The sequence below is a fragment of the Apteryx mantelli genome, chromosome 4 (genome assembly GCF_036417845.1).
Source record: "Apteryx mantelli isolate bAptMan1 chromosome 4, bAptMan1.hap1, whole genome shotgun sequence".
Lineage (NCBI taxonomy): Eukaryota > Metazoa > Chordata > Aves > Apterygiformes > Apterygidae > Apteryx > Apteryx mantelli.
Window position 1 is genome coordinate 67,573,386 of NC_089981.1, and position 24,050 is coordinate 67,597,435.

Sequence of the window (24,050 nt, forward strand, 5' to 3'; positions counted from 1 at the left end):
CGGGCATTTTCTATATTAAAAGCTGTCATACTGCAAGCTAGCTTAAAGCACTGCATGCACAATGTGGCTTTTTTCCCATTGATACAAGAAAGGTACTGTGGGAGAGAGCACTGACACGCTCCAGAGAACAGGAAAACCTTATGAAAAAGGTTTGCAATAAAATTAGTTTTATCAGCCCCTCACTTTTGTGAATATCGCATCCAACTATGTAGGCTATAAGCAATACTTAGGTGGAAATAAGTATGCCCCCCGTCAGTACATATTTAGTGTAGCATAGCCATTCAAATACTTCATTTAAAGAATCAATGATCTCAAGATGTGTTGTGAGGCTTCCAATCTACTTTTTGAAAGTCTTCCAGATTCCAAGGATGGCCTGGCAAAGAAGGATCTATGGTTTTATTTTGACCTATGAAAAAGCAACAAAATCTGAATCCAGATCTGGAGTTTCAAGGAAGAGGGGCTAGGCATCAATTCAGACTCCTCTTTTATTTAGAAGAAAACTCAAAACTCTAAGTTGGTACTGAACTTTACTCAGTCTTACTTAGTCCTTACTTTGACTCTAGTGGCTGTTTTGTTTGTGATCGCTGGATTTGATCCTGAGTCAGCAGAAGCTGTCCTCCCCTGTTTACCTACTTGTTTCTTATGTAAGTAGTATTGTATTACTACTATTTGAGTTACTTTATCTGGTCATAGGTATAAAAGTGATCAGAACTGAAGCATTTATTGGCTTTATTGGAAGAGCGCCTTTGCAGTACACTACACAGTAAGGCACTCTAGGCAGTAAAGCAGCACTCTTTCTTCTCCTCATATTCAACCGTAACAGTGTTTCCCCATTTTCTCTCAAATAAACACATAACTTGATATAGGCAACAGGTATTTGTAAGACTTCAACATGACAATACCGCTATTTTAAAAATATTTTAAACATTTTTGCTGCTTTGTCAGCAGTATGAAGATGACAAGTAGAGATAAAATATTATTTTTGTTGTGATATCCCATATCCACTTGTTTGGCTGCGTTTGCAAGGGATGTTGTGAGGAATTGTTGGAAAATAAAATACAGCATCTATCATCATTTACCTGAGCATAAGAAGTTGCATTTACAGTCTTTACAGCAAGGCAATGCATTCTGCTCCCCATCACCCTATAGTAATTTTGGGCTAACTCTAATGACTTCCACAAGGCTTCTTGATATGATAGGAGAGTGAGAGAGCTTAACCTGGCTAAAAAAGATGACACAGTGGAATTTATTCAGCATTCAGAGCTTCCTTTAAAGCCTACCGTTGCATGCAAATTAGCACTGTATTTGAGAATGGCTGCATCAAATACAATTAAATTTTGCAACTGTGTTAAACTGGAGTAGTCATATCAGAATTTTTATTTTCTATAGTATCGGTTATGTAAGAAAACCTATCAGTGTCTGCTGCACAGGGTCATAACAAAATACTAGGGACCAACATACAAAATGCCTTGACAAAGATGTCTTAGAGAAAATGTTATTCAGTGACACCTAACTCTTCAGAGCTATCTGAAGTGAGGGAAAACTCCGCGAAAAGAGAAGTCGCTGACATTTTTCATGGTTGTGTTTCAGAGGTTGTTTATTTTATAATTTTAACTGTAGAGCTGTGACCTGCTTTTAACCTAACATGACAGGAGGTCCAAGTGATGTTAATTGCCAACAGAAAAGAGAGGGCATCTATAAGAATCTGAACCTGTAGACTCCCGGTACATGTGTTTAACTCCACTAGTGAGGGAGTCCAACTAAAATCAATGAACTAGGAATAGTTGGAAACCTAAGGATGTCACATGTTTGAGAACCTGCGAGATTCCTCTTTCAGCTCATGGAATTGAGGTGTCCTCCTTTAAAGCAGAGTATCGGTCCCAGACTTCTGTATCTGTGAGACTTGTATAATGTTTGTGGTTCATGGGTTCATGATTTATTATGGACTGGACTGTTTTTGCAACACATATAGTTGTGGACAGATCCAACTCCTAGGATGAACAGCATAGGGTTTGGTCAGTAGTGGAATGTCAAGTCTCAAAAGACACCTGAGAATACTGGAAATCTTACTCGTACTTGTAACAGAGGGTACTTTTTTCCTCTGAATCCACAATCAAGCTAGAATTAGAGCAGGAGGTTCAACGGTGCTAGGCTGTTGTACATCCTTTTATTTTAAGGAAACAAAACTATTGTTCTGTCTAGATTGCATCTCACTTGCTGTGGAGTAGAGCCAGTCCTGAAAGCAAGGTAGAAAGCTGGCCCTTTAAAAGTCTGGGATTTGTTCTGTAGCTACAGACTTGTTGGACTGCCTCTTGCATTGCACTTTTTCTTCATTTCCTTCCCACTCCCTCCTCCCACTCTCTCAGATTAGAGGAAACCTTTGACTGATAAAATATAAGTAGCTTTTATAAATAGGAAATGTTAGGAGCAAGGCTGCCAATACCTCTCAGAATTGGAGAACTCTGGAATTGTATTAGAACAAAGTGAAGTTCAGATAGATGCTGAGAGGTAAACAGGTTATGGCTCCACATGTATACCATCACTTCTGCAGCAGAGCAAAATAATCACACAGGGCCAATGGCCATTTTCAGCTCTGAGGAAGCAACAAACTTGGGGGGAAAAATGTGGCTTATTTCATTTTTGTGTTTATTTTTGACATTCATTTGAATTTACTTTGCACCTGTCATTGAAAGAGTTCAGAGTTTTGGCAGTCTTTATTGCCTGTATCTGAAAGGCACCAGCATTGATTTATGGTATGTGTAAAAGAATCATTTTAGTCATCAATGAATTGCATCCATTTCTGGAGAGAAACACAGCAGGTGCTTCACTGAACACAGCAATTCTAGGTAATAGCATGAGATAAGATAAAGAGTCTGTCATATTGCAGAGAAGCAACAGAAAGAATGATAGTAAGAAATAATTAATATGTTGGTGATAACCCTTTATTTTTATGAAAAACATCATTGTGGAACGTTAAGCGGTCAGGATATAGCCTTTCCAAATTCAGCAGCAGAATGCACCTTATAATCAAACTGATTGTAACTTGGAAGAGTGTGACCTTTATTGAATTTATGAAGTCATAAATTCATTATTCCTGAGACTAATTTTTATTAGGGATGACTTCAAAAAAGTCAAAACTGAATACTAGGGGAGAGGCGGAAGTAGATCCATACTTCATAGCACTGGTCTTCCTCTTTTTCCTATATTCTTCTGCAAGCTCCTCCACTTTTATGAAAATGCAGTGGCAAGAAACATAAGCTGACAAATAAAACAACAGAGGCAGAGCAAAAAAACCCCATTTGTAAAGTCTGAGTCTGTTGATACCCTAAATGTTTTGATTATAGTCCAGCATAGTAACCTCCTCTTTCCCCACAGCTTGAAGTGGGAAGCCAAGGGCTGCTGATCACTGTGAATTGCCCAGTGTCTCACAGTTACAGAAACACCTGCAAGGAATCACTCTGTGCTGATTTGCTGCTACAATTCAGTGTTCAATGGCCCTTGATTTGTTTCATTTCTCATGGTTGATGTGATGGTCTAGTGGTCTTACATGGGGTAGCAGCATACAGCATGTTAGCATAAATGACATTTTTTTCCTGCAATTGTATCTGCCAGATTTTAGAAGGAAAAAAAAGTTGGTTTTCTGTGGAGGGATGAGAGCTTATTTTGGATCTCAGATGCAAGCAGAGACAAAATCTCAAACAGTGCAGAAGATGAATTCTACATATATAGTCCTTCCCACGGTGATGGGAAAAAAAAATTAGTAAACTGTCCAGAAGGCTTTCTGTGACATACATTGTGCAGGTCTACACTGTGAGTCCTCATCAGTACAGTTTGGGATAATTTATAGTAGCTGAGTAATTCTGTTGGCAGTTTTATTTGGATAGATGATCCATCTGTGTTTGCTGGCTCATTGCTATGTAATATTTTTGTTCATTATTAAGCATCTGTATTAGTTCTGTGGGATTGCACATGTGTATTTTAGGGATGACAGCCTGCATTCTGCTTTGGATCTTTGATACAGTAAAGGTGTTATTAAGGAAAAGCAGAGGACCAAATTATGTTTCTTCCTTTCTTTTAAAATGGGTCTAATACTGCTTTGTCCATCTTACCAATTTGAATAGCACAGCTATTAGCACACCTGTCTCCTACAAGGAAGCGCTGGCTTGGGCTTCACATTCTGAGCGGTTCGCTAATGTGGCCCAGTTTGGCCCACTGTCTTTCCTTAATGCATTTTCTCTATAAAAGCAATTAATTGAAGAAATTTGCCATCGTTCATCCAGGAGGCCCTAGACATCCTGGCACTAAACTGAGTTTGGTATCAAAATCCTGTGCTTTAGCTGGAAGACTTGGCTCATCTTTAGAAACAGTGCTGTAATTACTCAAGATTCATAGCAATCTAGATGACACCAAAAGTGGATCTCACATTGGATATACCAAAAATTACTGAACTATGTGATTCTCCACTAGCTAATACATATTTAACATTTCCCAAACAGAATATTGTAAATGTAGCTTCATCATTTGATTTATGCTTCATCCTCTGTTAGACTTTCATTCATTTCTTTTGGTTTCCCTGCAATAAGTTTGGTCAGTTTGCTCTAGGATGGGATTTATTTTTCTACAAGCAGCTCTGGAGATGTAATTTTAGAGTCCAAGCATGGGGAAATGATTTTAATTTGCTGCAATTTTAAGTCTAACAAGGTACCTGTAATTACCTCTCTATCTTATCCACTCCTGGGGCATCTAGGGAAGTCATTAATTCAGGGTACATATGTTGGGGAGGGAAGGAGAAGGCAATGTTAGATTTTTACAAATATTCTTTTACATAAAGAATAAACTCCTGATTCAGCCAGCTTAAAAATACTGTGCTGCTTAACTGGGATCATCATCTAATGGGGGCCGGATATAGGCTGTCAATTATGTCACTTAAACTAATAACCTGTAAAGCCTTGGGGAGAGGTTTAGGTTACTGCATGACAGAAAGCTCAATCCAGGTATGGGTTTTCCTTTGCCCTTGAAAACAAGAATGTTTTCATTTAGGCCTCTCTACCCAGAGCTTGGACATTTTTTTACATTATGTCTTCCATGGACAGTGCTGTGCTTGGTATTTTAATCTTGACTGTGAGGCTTTCTCCTTTCCCTTTCTCTCCTTGAACCTGCTTTTACTCCATCATCCAAAAATCTTTAATTTCCTGACCCCTCCCCCCCCCCAATCACATTGCCAGGGTCCAGGAGGGAAGCTCAGCTCCTGGCAGTGCAGGTGGCAGTAGATGGCAGCAACAGTCCATGGTGGGAACTGTGAGTGGCAAAAGATGTGAGAGGAAGCAGAGAGGCTCACAGGAGGCTGGTATTTTAAATATCATCATTTTTTTTCCCGGCACATCTCTGGTTCTGATTTTTTCCCCAGCTCTCCTACATGTCTTACTAAGTTCTATAACAATTATCCAGAAGGGCTTTTCATTTTATTTGCTGTTATGCTTCCACACACGGGTGATCAATAGAAGCGTTGGCTGCCCACCCCTCAAAACGTAAGAAGAGAATTCAGGAGGCTCAGATGATTTCTCTGCAAAATACAATGCTATCAGATTTATTCTTGGTTCTCCTCTCACTTCACTCCCCCATCCTTTGACATATTGCTTACAAAACAAGGTGCTTCCTAATGACTTACTTGTTTCTTTGCCCCTATAAAACTGCTGTTCTGTGTTAGAGCAGAGAAACCTGAAGAAACTGCTTTTTTTTTTCCCTCTTGAACTCTCTCTTTAATTCCAGTTGTTCTGCCTCAGTAAATGGCTTATAACAAAGGGAAATACTCATTTTCTTTTATTTATAGCATGTAGTAGGTTCCCACAGCACAAAAAGATGGCCTTTTTGTAATCTTACAAGCTAATACTAGATTTTGAGATATAGTCAGTTTGCCCTGTTGAGTGACCACAGTGGGAAGGGATTCAGTCACTGAACCTGCTGAGTGGTTTATTCCCTCCAGAACTAAATTTAGGCACTGTTCCAGATTTCAGGCCTATAGGCTGCTGCTTGACATGTGTACTCCCTGGGTCTGGAGCTCACAGTGCTTTTTTCTCCCAGAACTAATGCTGATTTCTTCACACCGTTCTGTCACTTAAAACACCTTCTCCCAGAAAACAACTTGTAGGTTAACAAGTTTGACAGGTCAGGCATATACAACAGCTACAAGCAGAGAGTCAGAGACATATTAGCTAGGAACAGAAGTCTGGAAAATACTAGTGTTTTACCTACCAACCAAAACCGAGAGTACAGATCATTTAACAAAGAGCAAACTAACTGCAGGGTCCTTCACTGTTGTCTGACAGTGGCGGCTGTCTTTGTCCAGGAAGACTGGGTTGTCCCTTCTTCATCAACCTACTTCTGTTGCAGTTAACACCCACACTCCTAGCTTGTGAAGACAACTCCTTAAAATGGATGGTTCCTGGCCTTCAGGCAGTGACTCCTGGATTGGTTGTCTCATGTGATTGTAGACCTTCGTGGCTGACTTTGTAACCAGAATGACCTCTCCCTGACAAATCACTTTTTTGGGGTGTGATCCAGGCTGTTGTTTAGGGGTCGTATGCATGAAAAGAAAGCTGCATAAATTAGTGAGAGTCTCTGGTAAGTCTTAGAAATTTTTGTTTCAGACAGAAGCAGTGAGCCAGAAGAATGTGCTGTATATGCAAAATGGACTCTGCAAGTTTTTAAGGAAACATACAAAGAATTCATTATTTCACCCAGAAATCATAAATTGCACAGACAGATTCCATATTCGGGTGATTGAAAGTCTCTGTGTCAATGTAATTTAGTTCCTTGTGGCTCCACCTGCCATTTCATTTCTAGTGCTGAATTCTCCTGTCTTTTTTAACCAGTTCCCCACTGGCTTCATTAAACCTAGAGCAGGCAGCAGGGACAGGTGCAAATCACAGAATCACAGAATCGCTGAGGTTGGAAGGGACCTCTGGAGATCATCTAGTCCAACCCCCCTGCTCAAGCAGGGTCACCTAGAGCACATTGCACAGGATTGCGTCCAGGCGGGTTTTGAATATCTCCAGAGAAGGAGACTCCACCACCTCTCTGGGCAACCTGTTCCAGTGCTCTGTCACCCTCACAGTGAAAAAGTTTTTCCTCATGTTCAGATGGAAGTGTCTGTGTTTCAGTTTGTGCCCATTGCCTCGCATCCTGTCACTGGGCACCACTGAAAAGAGTCTGGCCCCATCCTCTCGACACCCTCCCTTCAGATACTTGTACACATTGATAAGATCTCCTCTCAGCCTTCTCTTCTCCAAGCTAAACAGGCCAAGCTCTCTCAGCCTTTCCTCATAAGAGAGATGCTCCAGTCCCCTAATCATCTTTGTGGCCCTTCGCTGGACTTGCTGCAGTAGTGCCACATCCCTCTTGTACTGGGGAGCCCAGAACTGGACGCAGTACTCCAGATGTGGCCTCAGCAGGGCTGAGTAGAGGGGGAGAATCACCTCCCTCGACCTGCTGGCAACACTCTTCCTGATGCAGCCCAGGATACCATTGGCCTTCTTGGCCACAAGGGCACATTGCTGCCTCATGGTTAACTTGGTGTCCACCAGCACTCCCAGGTCCTTCTCCACAGAGCTGCTTTCCAGCAGGTCAGCCCCCAACCTGTACTGGTGCTGGGGGTTATTCCTCCCCAGGTGCAGGACCCTGCACTTGCCTTTGTTGAACTTCATGAGGTTCCTCTCCGCCCACCTCTCCAGCCTGTCCAGGTCTCTCTGAATGGCAGCACAGCCCTTTGGCATATCAGCCACTCCTCCCAGTTTTGTATCATCATCAAACTTGCTGAGGGTGCACTCTGTCCCTTCATCCAGGTCATTGATGAAGAAGTTGAACAAGACTGGACCCAGTACTGACCCCTGGGGGACACCGCTAGCTACAGGCCTCCAACTAGACTCTGTGCCACTGATCACAACTCTCTGAGCTCTGCCATTCAGCCAGTTCTCAATCCACCTCACTGTCCACTCATCTAGCCCACACTTCCTGAACTTGTCTATGAGGATGCTATGGGAGACAGTGTCAAAAGCCTTGCTGAAGTCTAGGTAGACAACATCCACTGCTCTCCCCTCATCTACCCAGCCAGTCATTCCATCATAGAAGGCTATCAGATTGGTTAGGCATGATTTCCCCTTGGTGAAGCCATGCTGACTACTCCTGATCACCTTCTTGTCCTCCACATGCTTGGAGATGGCTTCCAGGATGAGCTGCTCCATCACCTTTCCAGGGATGGAGGTGAGGCTGACTGGCCTGTAGTTCCCTGGGTCCTCCTTCTTGCCCTTTTTGAAGACTGGGGTGACATTGGCTTTCTTCCAGTCCTCAGGCACCTCTCCTGTCCTCCATGACCTTTCAAAGATGATGGAGAGTGGCTTAGCAATAACGTCCGCCAGCTCCCTCAGCACTCGTGGGTGCATCCCATCAGGGCCCATGGATTTGTGGGTGTCAAGTTTGCTTAAATGATCTCTAACCCACTCCTCCTCCACCAAGGGAAAGTCTTCCTTTCTCCAGACTTTCTCTCTTGCCTCCAGGGTCTGGGGTTCCTGAGGGCTGGCCTGAGCAGTAAAGACTGAAGCAAAGAAGGCATTCAGTAACTCTGCCTTCTCTGCATCCTTCGTCACCAGGGCACCCACCCCATTCAGCAAAGGGCCCACATTCTCCCTAGTCTTCCTCTTGCTGCTGATGTATTTGAAGAAGCCCTTCTTGCTGTCCTTGACATCCCTTGCCAGATTTAATTCCAAACGGGCCTTAGCCTTCCTCGTCGCATCCCTGCATACTCTGACAACGTTCCTATATTCCTCCCAAGTGGCCTGTCCCCCTTTCCACTTTCTGTAGACTTTCTTCTTCTGGTTGAGTTTTGCCAGGAGCTCCTTGCTCATCCATGCAGGTCTCCTGCCTCCTTTGCTTGACTTCCTACTCATAGGGATGCACCGCTCTTGAGCCTGGAGGAAGTGATGTTTGAATATTAACCAGCTCTCTTGAACACTCCTTCCTTCTAGGGCCTTCACCCATGGGATTCCTCCAAGTAGGTCTCTGAAGAGGCCAAAGTTTGCTCTCCTGAAGCCCAGGGTTGCGATCCTACTTGGTGCCCTGCTGCCTCCTCGCAGGATCCTGAACTCCACCATCTCATGGTCACTGCAGCCAAGGCAGCCCCCAACCTTCACATCTTCCACCAGTCCTTCTTTGTTTGTTATTACGAGGTCCAACAGCACACCTCTCCTTGTTGGCTCCTCCACCACCTGTGTCAAGAATATCCCTAGAAGAGCTAGTCAGATGATATTCAAATGATAATGTCATGTGCTGTTGCAACTGCTGTGTTCTTTCCCTCTATTTTTGATCAGAAAGAACACTATTTTTGGTACTGGAGGATAATTACATGCTGCTTTTGGAGGCATATTTGAATGTTGAACTGTGATGTAGAAGAAAGAGCTAAGTATGTTTTTCCTTATTTGTGGTTTACATCATATGCAAGATTAGAAGTGTTTCCAAGAATTGGATAATAAGCCTGGTGATTATTATGAATTCTTAGATGGCAACTGGAGTTGATGGCTTGAATTTTGCTTGGCTTACATGGTAAAGCAAAGCTAGAGCACTATTCACATGACAGTATAGTCTAAAATGGCAATAATTCTTTCATAAGGTTTCTGCTATCTTGGATACTGGAAGTCTTTATCTGACCTCATGGGTTACTTCCAAAAAGCAGCAGTACCCTTTCACAGTTTGATTTGACTGGGATCTGTAGAAGTTAGCATCCATGCTTTGCGTTTTGGGGTTTGGTATCATTTTTGTTGCCATGAAGGAGAGAATATATATCTGATTCACAGATCATGGCAGATAGAAATGAAAAGAGTAGTTCAGGATTGCATTTGATAACTTTAAAGGTTGGCAAGAACTTAGAGTCCTTCAGTCTCTGGACATTAACACTGGTTCAGTGCTGAGTAGAAATTGTGGTCCTCAGCTGCTGCCGTTAATTAAGGTATGCAACTTGTCATTCACACACTTACAGTGACAGATGAAGACACACAGCTCAGTGTATGATGCTAACAGTGTTCACAGCAACTCCGCAGCTGCAGACAGATACTTGTAGTCTACTGCCAAGTGGTAATGCGTTCATGTTGCATTTTAAAGTTTCTAGAAGAACTATTAGAAACAGCTTTGAAGGGGATTTGAAAGTAACTTTAAATATTAAAAGGAGTTGAAAGCGTTCCATAAGGCAGAGTAACCAGCAAATCCCACTACATAGCCCTAAGCATGGTGACTGGACTTGTCTCATTATTAGCTGCACATCTTCATTATCTGGATCATCTCTTACAGACAAAAAGGCCTGTTAATAGTCAATTTGAGGAAGAAGCAAAAATAATATCTGTGAAGGTTCTATTGACCAGCCCGAGTATAAAGAATGAAATTGGCCTCCCAGCGATGTATATGTCCATCCTAAGACATCACTGCTCGATAACTCATCCCCAAGATTCTTCAGTAGTACCCAGTACTGAGTTTTCTTGCTGCATAGCAATTTAAGGAAAAAAAGGGTTAAGTGGTTTTAAAATGCACAAAAAAACTGGAAATTCCCTCAGAGTGTCTGAGATTGGTTTAGAGATGAGTAATACAAGCTTGGCTATATTGCTCTGTCCCAAGGGAGTATTTCAAAATTTTAAAGAAAAAGAGAACACACAAAAAACCCTGGAACCATTCCTCAGTGAGGATGACATTGAGATAAATAATGATTTAGATACAGCTCAAAACAAAAAGGATTCTTTGCTACAGTTTTTGATAAGAATAGTGATGACAATGTTGATATTAAGGGTACAGACATTGGTTAGTAAGGGTGAGATGAAAGTGGAAATGGTTATAGAGAGCTAAAAGCAAAACTCAAGAGCATAAAATGCTGTAGTTGGGAGAATCTAGTAATATCTGCTGAAGACTTGGAGCCAATATGTCAAATCAAAGACCAGAAAAGATCAAAAATAATACAATTAATATATACTGTCTGTTAGTAAGAACATTTAAAAAGCATGATTAAATACATACAGAGAATTGGGAAACTGGATAAAGTGCGAAATGATTTGTCCCTGCTATGTCTCCTGCTGTTCTAACCCAATATCTTTTTCTGGTAGCAGAGGGTTTGGAGTTTTGCTTTTTTTTGTTTTATGATGAAACAGTTTCAACTGAAAAAGTCTAGCATGCTGAATGTAGATAATAAGCAGATTTCCTCAAAGGCTGGTCCTGCAGCTAATCTTATTTGATATTTAATTAATAACCCTGACAAAAGTTTAAGTTTGCTGATGATACAAAGTTTGTAGGAATATATTCGAATAACATTTTTGACTGGAATATCCCCAGGAAGGCTGCATGACTAGCACCAGGGAAAAACATACTAAAGTGAACTCATGGTCAAAGACTAGGATCAGCTAAGCTAGCGATGTGAAGTGTTGCTCAAGGTATTTCCAATAGAAAAAGGAAAGTATTAGTGCTATTATAAATGTTACTGGTGAGAATTTGTAGGTGTATGCCTATATAAGTTTCTGACTCACTCCCCACATTCAGAAAAGATTAAATCAGACTAGAACAGAATGTTGTGTCATGGACATGCTGCTGAATAGTGGCATGTTCCAGTGTGTAACATGTTTCTGCTGAAACAGATGGTTCAAGGGACTGAGATACTGAGTACCAGAGTCATGGTATCGTTGACCAGATACATACAACAATTTGTCTAAATGCAAGATAGGCCTAAACAGCCCAGAGAATTGCTAGTTATAAAGCATATTGGGTAGAAATAGAGGTGTATGTCTGGAAGCACTCTTCTTCAAGCAGCTACATCAGTGCTATGGCGATCTGCACTATGAAAGCTGGATGATGAAAAGAACAAATGGATTTTAATGCTTTTCAGTATGTCTTATATTGAGAGGCAGAAGACTAGGATTCAAAAGGGACATATCCCTTCTCTGATCTTTCCTTCAAGGAACTCTGGGTATTTTAAGTGAGAACTCTGTCTGAATGTGATACCTTAGAAGTATCAAATGGAACAATGATGGAAAAGTATGCATGGAAATGAAGTGAAGATATAAAAATAGATTTAGCACAGTTGTAGTGGTCAGCATTTGCTGCTCATCTGAACAGTTTCCAGAACTTTAGAAAAAGAACATCTGATATATTTGGAGGGAGAAGAGGGAATGAGGAGAAAATTCTTTGACATTTAAACTACTCAGACAAAGCTAAATTCGCAAGGGAATATTTTTCTTCTGAAGGCAATTACACTCTGTGAAGTCTTCCTTCCTCCTGATGCCTCACTTCCATGAGATTATCTTAATTAGATATGAGCTTGCAATGTAATATAATAGCAAAGTAAATTTTGGAGCAGCCAGGAGTGGAGCTGGCAGGTAGCTCTACTGAGACTGCAGCTGGAGTATGGTGTTGAGTCATGTTATACCAGAAAAACATTGAAAAGCAGGAATAGTTCTCCTCTGCCCCAGAGGAGTATTATCAGACTACATTCAGTTATACTCACTAAGTACCTGGTTAGATAGTCAGGAAGGAGTTTACAGTGAATGCTCAATACAAAACGTATAACCTGGCACTCAGTTGCATGAGTAATACTCTTCAGAGCCAGCTGTTCAGTGCAATTATGAATGATCACAAATGCACAGTTTGATTCTTAGAAATAGTATTTTATTTCATGTGTTAGGATGCTCTGTCCAGAAGGGATTCCCATTACACCAGGAAGTTTGCAAACATGTAGCGAGATGTAGTTTCTGGCTCAAATAACAACAATCTAAATAGACAAGGCAGAAAAATGAATGGGGGGAAAAAAGTGAAAAAGTTCCTGGAGATTGCACAGCATGACTCAATGACAGAAGCAAGAATAGAAGGCAAATTTTCTAAACTCCTCTTAATTTCTAGAATACAAAAGGATAGCAAACTGTGGTATTTGTGATGCTAGTGGTCTTCAAGCCACTTTGAAGTCATACTTGGCCCATTGCAGGGCTGTAACTGATCACTGCCACTGTTGCTGCTGATACTGGCAGCTGGGAGAAACCTGCTGCAGCCATTGAGTAGTGCCCCTTATAAGCGTATATGGAAATGCAGGGTCCGCACTCTAAAAACAGTATAGTTGCATCTTACAGGTGCCCCAAGCATGGCTGTTTCAGACTAAAAGCCAGCTTTGGTCAATGCACAGTATGAGCCTTGTGTTTCTTGCTGCCCTTTAACTTAAATACACCAGATATCACTGCAGCATGAGCATAAAGTATCCATAACTGAAACATGTTTTACTGCAAAGTGTCCTGACTGCTGTCTGCTGCTGGTGCTGCTGGATTATTTGGGTAATCAGGCAGATCTGTCCAGGGTGACACCTAGGTTCAAGATCCTGCTCTGTTGCATGTTTTCTGGTGCATTAGGAAAGCACAGGAGTTTTTGTGCTACTCCAGGTAGATAAACAGTCTCTGTTTTTTGCTGCTCTTTGAATTCTAGACTCGCCATGCTGCTTTCACATTGTGTCACCTCCCTGCTTGGTCCTAAGGTGCTGGAACACTACAGAAATAGGGATGATGCAAATATCAGGATAGATCATTTCCTGTGAAATAACTTGCACTTGGCTGAGGATTTCTTCCTAGATGAATAGGAGGGTCAGAAGATTTGTTAACCATTTCACTTCAAACAAATGACAGACAGTGAGTTTCTCCAGAACTATGAGGCAGTTTACTGAAAAATACCTGCCTTTTCACCTAAGTTCCCTAGAAGAGGTAACCTGTTCCAGGATTCAACCCTTCCTCAACTCCTGGTCCCTGGAATGCAATCTTGATGCTTTCTTTTTTTATCTTAGATTTTTTGTAGCTTTCTGCATACATCGACATCCAGCATTGGTGCAGTGTTTTAGCATGTCGTGAAGATTAGCAAATGCATCCTCAGCATGTATGTGGTAAAGGGAAGCACTGGTACTTCCCATCACAGGCAGGCAACAGAGTTATAAAGACGTTAACACTGTGGCTGAACTGGGGATTGAAGCTTCATGCACTGTCATGAAAGGAGTGATGCACTTCGCTCATAAGAGGGAAGCAGCACTACGTTTATTGCAGTAAGACAGTGACTTAACAAAGTTCAATCATAAATAAGAACGATTTAACGAGGTTCGATTGGCAAGGTTCACTCAGTTATTTACTGCATGAAGGACAGGATCAGATGCGTGTGCAACGGAGACCCTCTCATTAAGTCACGAGGTTCAGACTGGATCCCCTTGCTTTCTAAACTCCTTCGGAGAGGAGCCTAGGTGTGGCTGGATCCAGTCCTAGTCTCAGACTTGGTCAACGGTTTATGTCTAAGGGATTATGTGTGCAGTTAGTCAGAAATATAACTCAGCAAAGTTTCGTGAAGTTCGCAAAAGTTCAGCATGCTATTAATCACTTACTGAGGATCTGTCGCGGGTAAGGAATCTCTCACCCTTGAGGAGTAACCTTGAGAGGCGTCCCTGCTTAAGGGGAGGTTCTGCAGTGCAGCCTGCTGCCATGCAGGAGAGCTCAAGGGGCTCTGGGCTGCCCCCTATTTACGGGGGGGAGATGATTGACTCAGTCATATTTGCATACTAGACAGGCCTTAGTTGGCGCATGCTCAACCAGCCCCTACATACGTGCTGTTTACAGGGAGGTCAGGTTGAGGGGGAGAGAGCACATCAGCGGGGGGGGGGAAGGAGCACACCGTCAAATGCACTGAGTTTCAAATCCAATGAATTAATTAAAAAATGATCCAGACCCTGACAATTTTTTCCAGATTAATATGAAGGAAAAAAAAACAGCAAAAAACACCCAAAACTGAGTAAGACCTTGCCTGACAGTGCAGGTCATTAAATTCTTTTCTCACCCACCATGAAAACACTGGAGTTAGGCACTATGCATCATCTAAATGCCTGTTGTTTGCCATTCTGTGGTTACAAGAACAGATGACTTATGTCAGATCAATAATCTTATATCCTTGAGGCATTTATATCTCATCTAATCTCCATGTAATGGATTATACACCATACTTGCACTAGGGGATTGAATTTCATTATTCTTATTAAGATGTCATTTCCATAGCTTCATCATTCATTTTCGTTTTGCAATGGCCTGAACTGAAATTTTGGTGGCTTTGCTAACCAATTACAGTAATGTCTTTCAATTATGTTGCAAGTAGAAGATGCTAGTAGTTAATATTTAGAATGTAAAATGTTTGCCTTTATTTGGCCTGACACTTGAGATATGCAAGCATCTTCTGGTACTGTTATTATTCTAAAACATTTATAGAGTGGGATCAAATCACACACATTTTAGACACATAGAAAAAGACATGTTACCTGCCCCAAAGAGCTTGTATTTTAAGATAAGGCAAGACAAATGCGAGACAAGACATTTGACAATGGATCAGTTCATAAGGCATCTGGGGGAGGGGAAGGGGCAGGGAGAGAGAGAGAGACAGACAGACAGACAGACAGACTCTAGTGGAATGTTTTAAAGGTATGATAGCATACGACAGGTAAAACACTTGCAGTGGGAAGTGAAATCAGGTGGAAGAATTAGAACCTGTGACTGGAGTCAAGGGGTAAGGGGAGAGCTGCTTTTTGTAACAAGCTCGTATATAGTCATCCATGCAGGTATCACTGTCAGAGTAGTTTGCACGGGAAGTGAGAAGTAGCTGTATCTGTATCTGTCTAAAGACAGGCAGGGCATGGTGAAAGCCCTTCTCTCCCCAACCTCGTCAAGGCATTGAACCAGAAATTCTTACACAGTCTTTCTTTCCAAGCTGATTTTCCTCCCATTACATCTGCTTCATTGTTTATGTATACCAGGGACAAGTCCAGCAGGAGGTAAGAAGAGTCAATACTGAGCTGATTTCTCCTTGCAACTCATGACTTGATCCTGTTCACATAGACCTGAAAAGCTAGAACCACTGCAGCTAGCCCCTGTTTTTACTGGATAAAGAGAGGTAGTAGAGAACAAGCATAGACTCCCATTCATTAGCTCTTTTGTGACATTAGTATCTCTAGTTCGAAGAATGAAATGGAGAGACAGACAGTAGTCAACATCAGATCTGTGACCTTTGCAAGTCCTTGGGATGAATCAGTCTTTTCTTGCTTCTGGTTCTGAATGAACAATTCACCCAATTGAACTACCCAACTACATTATTGTTTGAAAAGTGCCATAGGTGTGACTGACAGTTAAAAGGTGCAAGATGAGGACTCTATCCTCATGGGCTTGCAAGCTGTTGTTTCACTGAAGCTTTCTGCTAAGAAGTGACATGTCTCTAAGGAAAACTAACTATATTATCTTTTATTAATTTGACCTGATAGTATGACCCTTGTCTCAATTAAATAGAATCTGGGGAAACAGGTGCCACAGAAGTTCAGCAATGATTGCACAGTCATAACAACTCTCTGCGCTACTTATTCCACCTACTGTCTTTAAGATCTGAAACCATTACATGCCATGGAAAGAAATGAGAGAGTTGAACTTAAAGATCTCAGGGAATTTTATGAATATTACTAGCATATGTCTACATGCCCTCTATCACTGAAGCTTACAATAAGGCTTACATTAAAGCTTCTGGTGGCAAGGCAGTTAGGACAATGTGTCTTTGTGTTTGGACCCTGTCAGCTCCTGTTGTGCTGTTGGTGTAGTAAGACAATGCTGTGCTTTGATCTCTCTGGAGATTGTGACTTTGAATATGGAGTGGACTTCTTTTTGGCTGAGAATGGATGGCTATTTAATTTGGGCTGGGGCTGCCCTCACAAGTGACAGGGCTCAGGCTCATGAATTTTAAACCGATTGGTCAAAGCAAGCGGAAAAGCATAAGTGGATGTATTAGCTATGGATCTATGAAAGACAAGCTGCCCTTCCTTGCATTAATCACTTGCTGTCAGATTATCTGCAGTGATTGTTTTTGCTAACCAACAGCAGGGGAGGGAGAGGAAAGAAGGGGAAGTTTTCCGCAGTGAAATCATAGGGAGCATGCTATACACACAGCCAAAATTGCAAGTGCTAGTGACACATGCATGCACCAAATAATTCTCTGAGTACATCCAGATTATTAGGTAGAGTAAGATGACTGATGACTTCAAATGACAGAGATGCGTGTTGATTTTAGTATGACAGCAAAGTCATGAAACCTATCATGACAGTAAGAAGGAAGGTCAGATAAAGGCTATGACTTAGGAGATCTGGTTTCAAGTCTCTGTTTAGCAGCTTTCTTGGACAAGTTGCTGTATCCCTTTGGACCTGACCCACCTCAGAAATGCAGATAACGCTTGTGGTGATAGTAAATCTGTTAGACCCTCAAATGCTATATTTGCTAGAAGCCTCATAAAATGAGGCCTGTTGACCTCTGGGGACAAACTGTTTCAACTCTGTGGAATATGGATATTTGCTTATCTTAGCTATGAAATATGCTTCAGAAAACCATCTTGTCACACACACCTTGTTTAGCTGTCCCTCATGGGTTGTGGGACAGATGCCCTGGGCCAGCAGATCCTTGTTTGCATGACCTGGAACATCACCAGTAAAACCTGACATCTTTGTTTTTTCTGGTTTATCTATACCTGGAAACTATTCTCAGTCTTATTATAGCTCTAGGATGTGACAACCTCTTTTCATTTCATTCAAAAGAAGCTGTCATGGTGCTTGTCCTCTTTAAAAGCCATGACAGAATCTAAAGACTTACATTATGATTTTTTAATTAACATAATTGAGCAGGCTGATGAAGCCTTAACACAGGATGAAGAATGAATCCTGCATAACAGAGATTATAAACCGCTTCTTGTAAAAGGACTTATTTGAAAGAAAAACCTAGAGATGCTAAAGAAAAAAAAAAAAGACTTGTATCCTGAAAAGTCTATGATAAAATAGGCTGAAAACATATATTTATCCTTTTTTAAATGTTTCTTGTCTGTGTAGGTATTAGATGCATCAAATTAAATGTTAAAAGTTATACACCAAGTAGTCAAGTAGTAAAGGCACAGAATTTAAACTCTGCTAGATGTGAATCTGTACGGATTTAATTCCCATGCCTAGTAATGCCAATTTTATCTAAAACTTGTAGAAGGTACCCCAAGTGAACCCTTCCAACAACTGAAGAGAGAATAGAAATGTGCAAGTACAGGGAGGTTTTCAAACCCCAACTGAACAAAGCTCTGAGCAATCTGGTCTAAATTCAGTGTTAACCCTGGTGGCTGGTGGTCCCCTCTACCATCAGTTCACAGAATGTTTCTGGAACTTGACCCATTTTCATTATTTGCAGCATGACTTAATTTAAAGCATCCCTCCTGCTGCAAAACAGAAAAACTCCTTTAAACTTACCTATTTTCTTCCATCTGAGAATCCTGAAAATGGTTGCTGCAAAACTGGAGTTCTGGATATAACTCCTTCTGTAATTAAATTTATATGTGTTCAGATAGAAAAATTATATATTCTTCCTTCACTAATCAGTGTTTATATCTTGCTTTGAGGCTTTTCTCTCTAATGGTGGAGTACTGGAACCCTTAAGTAATTCATGAGGCAAGGTAAAATGGCCCTCAGCAATATTACAGTTAATACTTTGTAATACTTTTTTCCAGAAAAGTATGTGGTTTGGAAGTATCAACATCACTTACTGTATTTATCGTATACGATTCTGTAATAGCATTTTATTTGATCTTTCGTCAAAAAACAAAGAGTTTTTTTCTAGACTGTCAGAGATTGCATGTCACTAACAGCATAGTAAAGAGTAAAATTCCAAAAAACCTGCAGGAGAATCTCTGATAGGCATTGTGTATCTGCAGCCCATGTGCTAATACTACATTTTTGTTTTATCTGCTGTTTTATCTCAGCTAGCTGTTAATGTTAATGGATGCTATTAAAATCAGTATACGTTCAGGACAATCTCTAACCATATTGTTCATCTTACAGTTTACAAGTCTATTTTAATTGTGTAATAATAGAATAATAACAGTTCTAGCAGAATCAGAACCCCTTCATGGTGCTGATAAGCTCGAAAGAAATAAAATGAGACCTCAGAAAGGGAAAAATCTCCAGCTCTGTGGACAAATGTACAAAGGATCTGAAGTAATACATTTTAGATGTAGTTGATTTTAAGCTTTTATTTTTAAGATACCTCAGAACTTAATAACATTTAGTAGGTACTTTTGCATATGTGTGTTAGCTAAAATTTTTCAGGATTTCCTGTTTCTTTACACTTTGGGACTAAGGATAAGTTTCCCAGGACCCCAGCTTAGGAGCTACCAGGAAGTAGAAAGTTATATATAACATGATATTTGCTGCAATATTTGCTGAAACATGTCCTGATAAGAATTTGAAAAAAGAGAGACAACAATCAGGGCCATTGAGCCTTATTCATAGTAGCGATAAAGCCTCTACAAGCCGTACTGTACAGCTTTGTGTAAAAGATGGGCAAGGAGAGGGAAAGAAAAAGGAGTTTCTAGGGAAAATATTAACTTCAAACAGGTATGACTAAGAGTGGGCACCCTACTTGTCAAACACTGGCAAGTCTAGAGGCTCCGGGTGTCAGCAAATTGAGGTGTGATTCATCTCTTAAACAGAGCAAATAGTGTTGGTGAAGGCCTCAGGAGGCAAACTGTTTTCAAGAAGAAATAAGAGTAGGAGATTGTCTGCGAGGGTGAGAAAAGGTAAAGGCTATTTGTTGAGAAAAAAACAAGAGGAAAGGCTCTTAAGCTGACATGCTAATGCAGCATGTCCTGGGGGAAGCCAAGAAGGGAATAGTCTGAAAATCCCTCAGAGTGTTTCCCTAGTTGCTGATAATGATGGAGAGCCTGTTGAGGAGGGGAGACATAAAGAGAGGTCTTTTCCCCAGGGAAAATCCAACTCCTAATGATGACAGGACAGCTTGGTTAGGTTGAGGGTGAAGAGTGGCCCTACAGCTGCTGGTGGAGTGGAAGAGGAGGCAGGACTGAGCGTGCTGTGATTTGGGGTGAGAGGTGGGATATATTCTGAAGAATTTTGCTTTGCCAGTGGAAAGCATGTACTGAACCAACTGCTTTTTGAAGCCTTAGACATAATAATGTAGCAGTCTTGTTAGTGAAATGAATGATTGCAAGGTCATTTTCTACAGTTGTATTTACTGTTTGATAGTTCGACCGATCTTTTAATTGAAAATAAATGAATGGGGATTTTCTGACATTGATTTTCTAAACTGGATTAGTAAACTGCTATAGAGGAATAGAGAAATTCAACTCGATCTGAAATTACATCTGGTTGTAGTTGTAGTTGTAAATGCTGTCCCCTCTAGCATGTTCATCCACAAAAAGAGGTAACATATAGCAGATCTAAATACCATTTGTAATGACCTGTGCAGTTCTGGGCTATCGTGGCTCTTTCTGTTGGTGTCCCAATGGATGCAGAAATAGCAGCAGTGGCAAAAAAACTCCAGGAGATACTGGAGTAGTCAGACTGAAAAAAGATAACAGTCATCAATATGACTGCATTCAGCAAATATTCACAGATCAAACACTAAGATGGTTCTGTAAAAAGGAATTCTTTTATACCCCAAGGCTTGCTTCAGTTAGGTATATCATAAGCATAATTATAGAGGTCTGGATGTGAGAAAAGTTGTTTGGAGTAAAATGTGCTTGAGAATCAAGCCAGACACATAAAACTGTGTAGCCACTTGCAGATTCCGGTGCCATCTGCTTGAACACAGCACATGCAAGCACATTAGAACTGCTTCAAACATGCCCTATTTGTAGGCTGTTTAGGTTATACACATGAGTTTAAGTGGCTGATAACCACATTAAATGTTTTATCATGTTTTCTTATGGAGCAAGCACTCATAACTGTGAAGGGAAGCCTTATGAGCTTCCACCCACCCTTATGTGGGTGGGCTCTTCGATGCACTTCAGTCAAAAAAGAATATTTTTAATGACTTAATTGGGCACAGAGGACAAAGAAGCAACATATGAAGTTATATTTTTGCAGCAAACTGAAAGCTGGAAGAAGTCTTGGGAATTTGGCCTTTGTTAAGACCTTTATGGACCCACAGTTGCAGTGGTGTGCACCTTCATAGGGCCTATCCTTAAAGCTCGCCTGGCTACTTCATTGCTGGATAGCTACTGAAGGAAAAGAGGGACAATTTCACCTGCGAAAAGGTCTGAGATGCAGAGAAGTACAGCCTCTAAACATTCTGTTTTGAGACTGGATTTTACCCATGAACCTTAGCAGACTCCCCTTCTGGTGGGATTTGAGAGGCGAATAGGTTATTACTGTTTCTGAAACACTGAAAGAAAGAGAAAATCAACGCTGATCCCTTGCCCAGTCTGAGGTGCTGTAGAGTTGACATCAGTGTGCTTGGAGTGAAAAAGTGGAATTTCTTGAATGTGCTGGAATAAGACTTTTGACTTATGTAAAGAACTGGATTTCTCTTATCAAACGGATGTTAAAAAATTGAAATTGTGAAAATAATAGTGAAGTTCTCTGTGAGAAGAAGGGGCTAGAAATTTATATTGGTAAGATGACATAATAATTCTTTCCAGTACATAGCCTGGGCAACTACCTTCATCGCTATTTACAACTTTATGTTCTTGGAGCATCACAGTGCTGCTTCCTCCAAACAAGAATTTGACAGAAGAACAAATTTGACAAGAATTTGAACAAGACAGATATTCATCTATTCTATGGCTACTGTATATTGCACACAAAGAAAATATTAAGATGAGATATGAGTTTCAGGGTGAGGAATTGAAGGCAAGTCCTTCTTTTTAGGTAGTCCTGCAATAGATAGGAAATCCAGAGCATTTTATTTTAGAATTTCTTTTTTTTCCATGGTTATGTCTTGTCTTGCTGTAAAACAGAGTGAACACTTTTAAGGGAAGTAAGGTGACAAAGTTCCAGTAGAACTAACTGGGAGCACAAGCAGAACAGCATGGCTAGACCTGGGGTTAGACAATAGGGATTTCTCCAAAAAGAACTTGAAAAAGAAGCTGTCACAACCCCTAGTGCCTAGGTATGTACTTTCTGATGATAGGACTAATTGTATCCTTTTGCGCTAGAGTTAAACCTGGTGACGACATCTATTCTTATTATTTTGACACTCCATTCATTTTCATAAGGAAAAGCAAAGAGTATTATATCGGACATCTCAAAACTTTTCATGAAATGTTTCCATCCCTAATTATTTTGGAAATGACAGTGTTAAAATGTGAGGCCTCTCTTTCTGTGCCATACATGCTCAGAATGGGCAGGTGAATTTAGTCATAAAATCAGTGAACCCCACTAAATGCCAAATTACTAAATCATTCTAGAATTCTTCATGTGGTAAATCTGGCCAAAGAACAAACCTTTTCTCTTCCAGTACTGTCATTGATCCCCATAAATTCTTTCACTGTTGTCCCTCCCTGCTATTGCCAGGGTTCATTATGCAGTTGGGGTGATGATGAAGTTGTTTGTATGTCTTTGAGGCATGCCAAAGACAGCTACACATTGGTAATAAAAACATTTTCATAGCCCATTTCACCCCTGCTTACAATCACTTAGCACTTTGTTATAGAAATGCAAGATTATTGCCAATACCTTGACAGATGATGTGACATTCATGAATCATAAGGGAAACTTGGACCATCCAGTGGGTGATTATTTAAGGGGACTCATAAATGAGATCCCAGAAAATCAAAACATCATGCAATGTGTGCTAGCAGGACCAAAAAAGTATGGGTAAATGTCAAGTAGAAAGGCCTGTATAAAAGGCAGAAGGATGACTCTGAATGAGGAAAAATGAAGAAATCAATTTTGGCAGTTTTGAGTGATTTAGTCCCAGATTATGGTGTAGCTCGTAAGGGAAACAACCTTAAAAAGTTAGAGACACACAGCAGGTCTCTATTGTTAGGAACAACACTACCAGGCAATAGAAACAAAAGCACTTTAAGAAAAATCCTTAGCTGAGTAGTCTTCATGATAAGAGGCTTATAACCAAAAAGGTAAATGACAGTCTTATGGCTTTTGGAAATTGGTATACAATGGAAACATCCAGTTTTCTGGAAATTTTACAGGGCCAACCAACTTCAGTAAAAGTAATTCTGTTAAAAAAAGTATTGAATAATGCCCAGCGAATGTTGTTTGTTAGGTCTGAGAACAGTGTCGTGATACAACTGTTGGAAACCTCTGTATAAAGAACTTGCTTTACAAATATCCTTTTATAAATACTGTAGAATTTTTTTTTTATTAGTCAGCTATTCTTAAGCCATGAAACAAATATGAGTTATTGTAGATGATTTTATGCACTTTGCTAGTGAAAGTAATGAAGCTAAAAAAAATCTTAATCAAATAAGTACATCATAGGAAACTGAATAGTAGGTGGGTAGCCCAGAACATAGTCCCTGGGAGAAAAAAAAAGGTAAGAACGATAGACAGAAAAAAAATTAACATTAACTGAAACACAAAGTACATGTTTCTTTTTAAAACCCCCTGGGTAATTTGCAAGTTGCAGCTACAAGGAAACTGATGTACACTGGTAGTATTCAGTTCTTTCTAGAAGGTTTTGAAAATGCTCCCCAAAAGCATTGTGGTTAATTGTTGATGGATTTAAATGTTCTTAGACCAGAAGCTTTTAGATTAAGAGCAGAGCTCTTTCTTCAGATTAGTTAGTGGTTTATACATTGAAAAGAGCTACTGCTGAGTATAAAATGAAGATGTAGGAAGAGACTCTTTTAAAACCTGAGCCTGCTGAAGGAAAACATGTCCAGCTGTGTGAAGAGAAATATAGCCCTCTTAAAGCAACTCATCCAGGCTTTTCCCCCCAACAGAGAAAGCTATGCTCAGTTTGGCCTCAGATGACTGAGTAGCAACCGTTTCAGAAAAACCCTTAGCATCTTAACAGAAAGCATCCTTTTGATGGGACTCAAAATTGGGGATCTTTGAAGGGGCTGACAACCCCATAAAAAGTCTTGAGAAATAGAAGGCTCTCTCTTAGAAAGAGCAATAGCTGGTTAAACAGTTTGGAAGTGTTAAATCAAACAGTTATTAAATTTGGCTGTATTTCTGCCATACTGGTTTTAATCCTAGAAA